Source organism: Siphateles boraxobius, unplaced genomic scaffold (genome assembly GCF_051911475.1).
Source record: "Siphateles boraxobius isolate OS27281-9 unplaced genomic scaffold, OSU_SipBor_1 13, whole genome shotgun sequence".
NCBI lineage: Eukaryota > Metazoa > Chordata > Actinopteri > Cypriniformes > Leuciscidae > Siphateles > Siphateles boraxobius.
Window position 1 is genome coordinate 11,669,776 of NW_027508733.1, and position 6,816 is coordinate 11,676,591.

Sequence of the window (6,816 nt, forward strand, 5' to 3'; positions counted from 1 at the left end):
AGAAAAATGTTCAGGTAAGAGGATTTTGACCAAAAACTCACAATATAAGTAGGCCTACTTTTAAAAGAGTATCAAAACTCGAGAGCACATAGATGTGAATTTGAGAACTTGTACAATAAATATTCATATTTGTAAGTAGTTAATAGCCTACAGCAAGTGTCAAAATGATTTATGACCCTATGATTGACAGGTGGGCGTGTCTATCCTTTGATCTTCCCCCGCCCCTTCCGGTTCATCACCTTCCTGCCCCGCCCCTTGTCCCGCCCCTTCCGGTTCCTCCCCTTCCTGTTACCTTTGACCTAGTTCCGCCCCTTCCTGTTACCTTTGACCTAGTTTCCGCCCCTTCCGGTTACACTTTCTGTCAAAATGATGGATGTGTGACAGTTAGTTTGATTGTTTGATCAAGAAAAGGGAGGTATTGGCCTTGTTAACATAAGCTTTGATGTTACAGTTACAAAGTGATGTGACAGTTAGTTTGAGATGTGATTGTTTGAAGTTGGTGTTTTGGTCACCGCATCCCTGAGCTTTATCAAGGGGAGCTGTGAAAGTGATAAGAAAAAAATGTACAACTATTCACTGGACCAAGCATTATGTTCATTTAAATAAAATGGTGAAAGTTTATCTGTTCTGTAAAAAAGAATATAAAATAAAATCTCACACAAAAAGTTGAAATAAATGTACAACTATTCACTGAACCAAGCATTTCAGTTTAAATAAAATGGAGCCACAAAAATAAAAAATGTACAACTATTCACTGAACCAAGCATTTCAGTTTAAATAAAATGGTGAAAGTTTATCTGTTCTTTAAAAGAATATAAAATAAAACCTCACACAAAAAGTTTAAATAAAATGGAGTCACAAAAATATTCCAAACAGTTAAAAATGTATTAGAGAGTTGAAGAAAAAACATACAGCTTATGTAAAACCTCACACAAAAAGTTTAAATAAAATGGAGTCACAAAAATATTCCAAACAGTTAAAAATGTATTAGAGAGTTGAAGAAAAAACATACAGCTTATGTAAAACCTCACACAAAAAGTTTAAATAAAATGGAGCCACAAAAGTATTGCAAACAATCCAATGTATGAATGATCTGACTCTGTCTCAAAAACATAGGGAGCACGCGCGTCTATGTGTGTGTGTGTGTGTGTGTGTGTGTGTGTGTGTGTGTGTGTGTGTGTGTCAAAGCAGGAATTTCCCCCCCTCCGCATTGCTGAGGACCTTGAAAGTTTATCTCACACAGAAGTTGAAAAAGCATTATGTTCATTTAAATGAAATGATTATAAAATTTACATTTAGTCATTCACAAATATTTGACACTGACTCAAGTTGAAAAACCATGCTGTTCAATTAAAAGTATATAAATTAAACAAAAATAAAATCATCTTACTGTTTCACCATGGTTGAAAAAAACCCACAAGTGTTTCCCCTGAAGTCTTTTCTCTCTGTCACACCAGTGTGTGGCTGGCCTGGTATCTGTTTTTGTGACACGTTCCTGAGCCCATTGAAAAGCATTGTGTTCCTTTAGAAGTGTATAAATTAAAATATATCATATATAAAATAAATAGTTTACTAATTGTTGTTCATTTAAAATCTTACTAAATTACTGAAGTTGAAAATCATGCCGTTCATTAAAAAATCTTACTAAATTAATGAAGTTGAAAAGCATTCTGTTCATTTAAAATAAATATTTTACAAATTTACTGTAGCAATTATGTTAGATTTAGATAAAAATAAAATCATCTTACATTTTCACCAGGGTTGAAGTAGCTCCTATCACATAGATGTCCATATTGACCATTTAAAGTTGAAAAGAACCCCAGAGTATTTCTCTCTTTCTCTCTCTCTCACACCAGCGTTTGACAGTCAGAGGGCTGTGTTCAGTGATCAGAATGAGACTGTGAATGTTTGCTAAATTTATTTCATAGTGTATAAGCATTAAAAGTTTGAAATAGTTTCAAACTTATTCAATGAATTCATAAAAAACAATTATGCTATATCGATGGTCTCTGGGGAAAACTTGACTATATTTTTTTATTTATCAGGGTGTATGTAAAGAACTTTGAAATTTGCGGCTCTCACAAGTTATCTCACACATTGTGTGAAATGTTTAATAATTCCTCAAGTAGTATCTGTGAGAAAATCCCCACATAGGCCTATCTGTAGTGAGAGAGCAACAATGAAGACTTTTAGAATCTGTGATGCCTCAGGCCGAGCCCCATTGATAGCCTGCTTATAAGCTCCTTCCGATCACCAGCACATCTTCAGAGAAATACGTTACTTTACAATAATGTTAGCTTCAGGATATAGGGTGACAGAGCAGATGAGCCTCTGTGCATCACGTAATGTTAGTCTGCTAACGCCTTTCCAGAGCCAAAGTTTTGTTCGTACTAAATTTATTTCAAAGCATAATCGTAAAAGTTTAAATATGATCTTTTAAAAATGAAAAGATTGTTTAAATGAAATCTTTACATCTTTACAATCTTTTTTTTTAACGGTGACCCAAAGTATAATTGTTATTAATATAACCATAATGATTTTTGTACTGTAACAGCATATTCTACCCCGTACACCTAAACACGACCATCACAGAAAACTGCATTTTTACATTGTTTTTTACATACTGTTTTGCACTCTCACACACTAAGTTGGTTCCATAAACTCAAATAAAGTATATAACTCAATGTATAATGACAAAATGTATTCAAACAATTTAACCTTAGTTTTAGCTAAATAATATATATAAAAATGATATATATATACAAATATAAAATATAAAAACTCCTTACATTTTCATAGAACTGAAGAAGTAGTAGAAACTAACAATAAAAAAACAAATAGTTTAAGATGTCATAAACAAAAACCCTCCCAGATCCTTCAGGGATAAACTACAGGGTGAGATGAAGCTTCACACCCTCACAGAGACGAGAGGAGTGACAGGCCAGATGAGCCTCTGGGGTCACAATGCCCCAGCATATGCAAAGTTAGTCTGCTTTCCACTGTTTTATTCATATTAAACTTGTTTAATTAAAAGCATAATCTTAAAATTTTAAATGAGATCTTTTCAAATTAAAAGACCGTTTAAATCAAATCTGTAAAGTTTTATTAAAATCGTATCTTCTATTTATCTTCTACTTTTGTATGATATAAATGAATTTCATAAATTTAACCTAAGGTATTATTTTTTTACTAAACATCGTTTGTTCAAAAAATAAAATACATTTTTTTATAAATCAAGAATTGTGCTTTGGCGTCTTAGATCTTATTTCAAACAGTATTTTTGTCCATGCGACATGAAACATGTTGTCACAATGTTTTTGTTGTTTTAAAAGAAATCCCAGGACTCTACATTGCTCTTATTTAGATTAAATTGTATCATTTAGAAAATCACCACACATGTTCAGAGACGCGATGTGCCTCTGTGGTCCATGAGTAATAAGTAAAGTTTGTCTTGAGCGAATATATAATTTTACTCGTCTTAATTCAAAGCATGATCTTACTTTTTCTACGGTAGCTATGATCTATTGTACGTATAAGATCATTTTTACTTTTCTTGTATCTCCCAAACTATCCTTATTCATTGTGGAAACACACAGGGTGAACCCCTTTACTGAGAGTATACTATCGGTTATCTACTCAAAATATATGTAGAATTTTAAAATGTTAGCCTTTGTTGATGCGACAGGCCACATGAACAGACTTTGGAGAGAGCTGATGATACTATAGCGGGAAGCATGCCCCTTTGACCTCCTCCATTTTTGTAGGCTTTTTGTTAAATACCCTATAGCTTAGTCCTTAATGGTACGCTGTGTAGAAATTTCCCCATCTAGCGGTGATATTGTATTTTGCATTCAAACGCATAGTGCTCTCTAGCGCTTCGCTTTTTCAAATGCGTATTGCAACTACGGTAACCGCTATGTGCCAAGAAGCTACGCCCTGTCGTCCAATTGCACTTCATCGAGTTTAACTATACACGTTTTACCGTTATGTTGCCTATATAATGAATTACACAACCACGGAATGAAAAAGCTTGTAATTTAGACCATAACACTGACTTAACTGTCGAGGAGAAAGCAGGACTTCGGTGTCCCTTTCAAAGTCTTTTCTCCTTCATTAGCTCTATCCACCTGGGAAAAGCCACCCCCATATTTACCCTCGTTTTAAATTTGCCGGTCGCGTTTCCTTTTAGATTAAATTTTTAAGCTTTATCATGGCTACGAGGATTGCATTATGAAGTGCCGTGCAATCTTTCAAGCGCCTCTCACTGACCGCTTCAGTGGTTTCAGTCAGCCGGCTCTGAACGAAAAGGTTGGCTAGTTGAGCTAGGCTAGTGCTTTTTGTCCCTCTCTGCTATTATAGTTTTTCAAGATGGCGGAACGACATGGGGGCCTCCATGGACTTACCCGTACCATGTAAATAAAGATAAGAAATTCTTTGCTTACGAGGATAAGTCAGTTCGTTGGCAAAGGTAATTTTACACCAACGAGAAAATATTTATGAATAAAGACATTGATTTTAGCTAATACAATACTTTATAAAAAAACTACCATAAGTTTAATTTCAGATGTGTAAATTACGAAACTCAATTTTTTAACCGAGTGAATCTACGCATGAGAGATCTTCATAAGTCATAACTTCAAACCAAAAGATTAAAAACCAAAGATTAAGCTAAATGACACTAGGTTCCAGCGTACCTAAAAAGTTAAAAAGTTAAAATCATGCATACGTGTTGTGTTCTGACACAAGGCCATTAGCTGATTCTTTTTGTTTTATAAATTTACTTTACTGATTTCTACAAATATCAGCCTGATAATATGTACTTAATACACGATGAAACAAGATAATCATGCTACCAATTACGTCTGACACAATGTTTTTAAGAAAAGTAGAGTTTTAAAATGCAACTAAACCAGATGATTTTTCTTTTGACAAACCTACAGAAATGCATGTCGATTACTAAGTTTCAGGCATAGTGCAAACATGCAATGTTCGAGAAAGTGTAATCTTTGCGAGGTCTCACCCACAAACGCAAAACTTTGTGTTGGGAAAATATTATGGAAGTAATTTTCAAACCGTAATTATATTACATTTATATTTTATTACTATTATGGTTTCATGTTGATTTAAAGTATTTGTTATTAATTAATACCTTTATTTTTATCTAACAATTCAATATCCAGCTCAAAATTTTGTTCAAAAATTGATCTCTGATCCCAAATAATTAGATAATGTAATGCTCACAAGCCACAGATATTCTCCTGCATAGTATGTGTGTAAATAGTAGTGCTTAAATCTTTGGCTGTATTTTGTCACCCTCATGCTGATCCATGCATAGCTTTTTACTAAAAGAAAATATTATGGAAGTCATTATCAAACTTGAATTAAACCATATTTTATTTATTAATATCAGGCTTTCGTGCTGATTTAAAGTTTTTTATTTGTTATTAACTAATACCTTTTTTTTTTTTTTACATCCACCACAAATTTTTTTTCAAAAATTGTTCTCTGACCCCAAATAAACAGATAATGGAATCTTCACAAGCTACAGTTAGATATTATTCTGCTTAGTATGTGTGTAAATAGTTGTGCTTAAATGTTTCGATGTATTTTTACACGCCAACATATTCTGTCACACCGTAGTGATGTAAAGTTCCACACTCTTGTAAAGACTATGGTCTAACTTTAAAACATAATCTTTATACATGAATTCAAAAGACCAAATCACTAAGAAAAGTACCGTTTAAAATAATAAATACACAAAAGTTCACAAATGATGGTTTTATTACTATTACTATTCAGATAGCAGACGACACTGGTTCACATTTTGAATGTGTGTCTGTTTTAGGTGAAGACTTTTCTTTGAGAGCCGTCGACATTCATTGTTTATAGGAATAAATGACCATTGATAATTTAAGTCAATGTGATAAGACTAAGTGATAAGAGGTTTCGGATCGGTTGTCTTCAGGAATTCTATTAATTACACCAATATATATATTTTTTAAACATATGGCTGAGTGAATGTTCGCAACAAGTTCCGTAAAAAGCGTTTAGAAAGTAAGGCTTTAAGTTAACTTTTACCAAATATTAAGACGTTAAAGTTCAGTTATAGACCTTTAGCGCATTGAGTTGAAATTAAAACGCGATATCAATATCGCATCATTACCGAATTGAGGGTTGTTTAATAGTTATCAAGCACCAGCTGATTAAAGTGTTTCTTCAAACAAAGCGACAAAAGTAATTTTCTGATCAATCATCGTAGCTACACGGATGCACTGTGTTTTGTTGTATGCCCAGATTTTGAGGGTCGCTGGTAGAAAGATGTCTTTGTATTTTTAAAAACATAGATCTACATAGATGTTTTACACGAAAAAAATATTTCAGAGATCCTTGTGCGGTAGGCCTATTCTAGATTTGCATAAAGGGTTAAAATATAAAATATACATTTAAGCGCAATTTAAAAATGGTATAATAATATAATGTGGTTTAAACCATCATTTTATTAAATCAAGCCAATTCATGCAAATACTGTCGTATATGAAAAAGAGAAGGCCTAGAGTTCACCAACATTACAGCTAACTGTAGGAAACCGATATCCATGGGGTGAGAGTGTAAAGAAAACATCATACAAAATACGAAAAGTGTTACGATTGTGTTGTTAAAAATGAAACCGTAGTAAACAATTTAAGAACACTAGCGGTTCAATAACAAACTTCAATATAAACAAGAATCCGACTCTAATGCGACTGAGCGTGTTTCACATATAATTTATATAACAATTGATATTTACAATATGTTTAAACATTTTTGATGATGAGG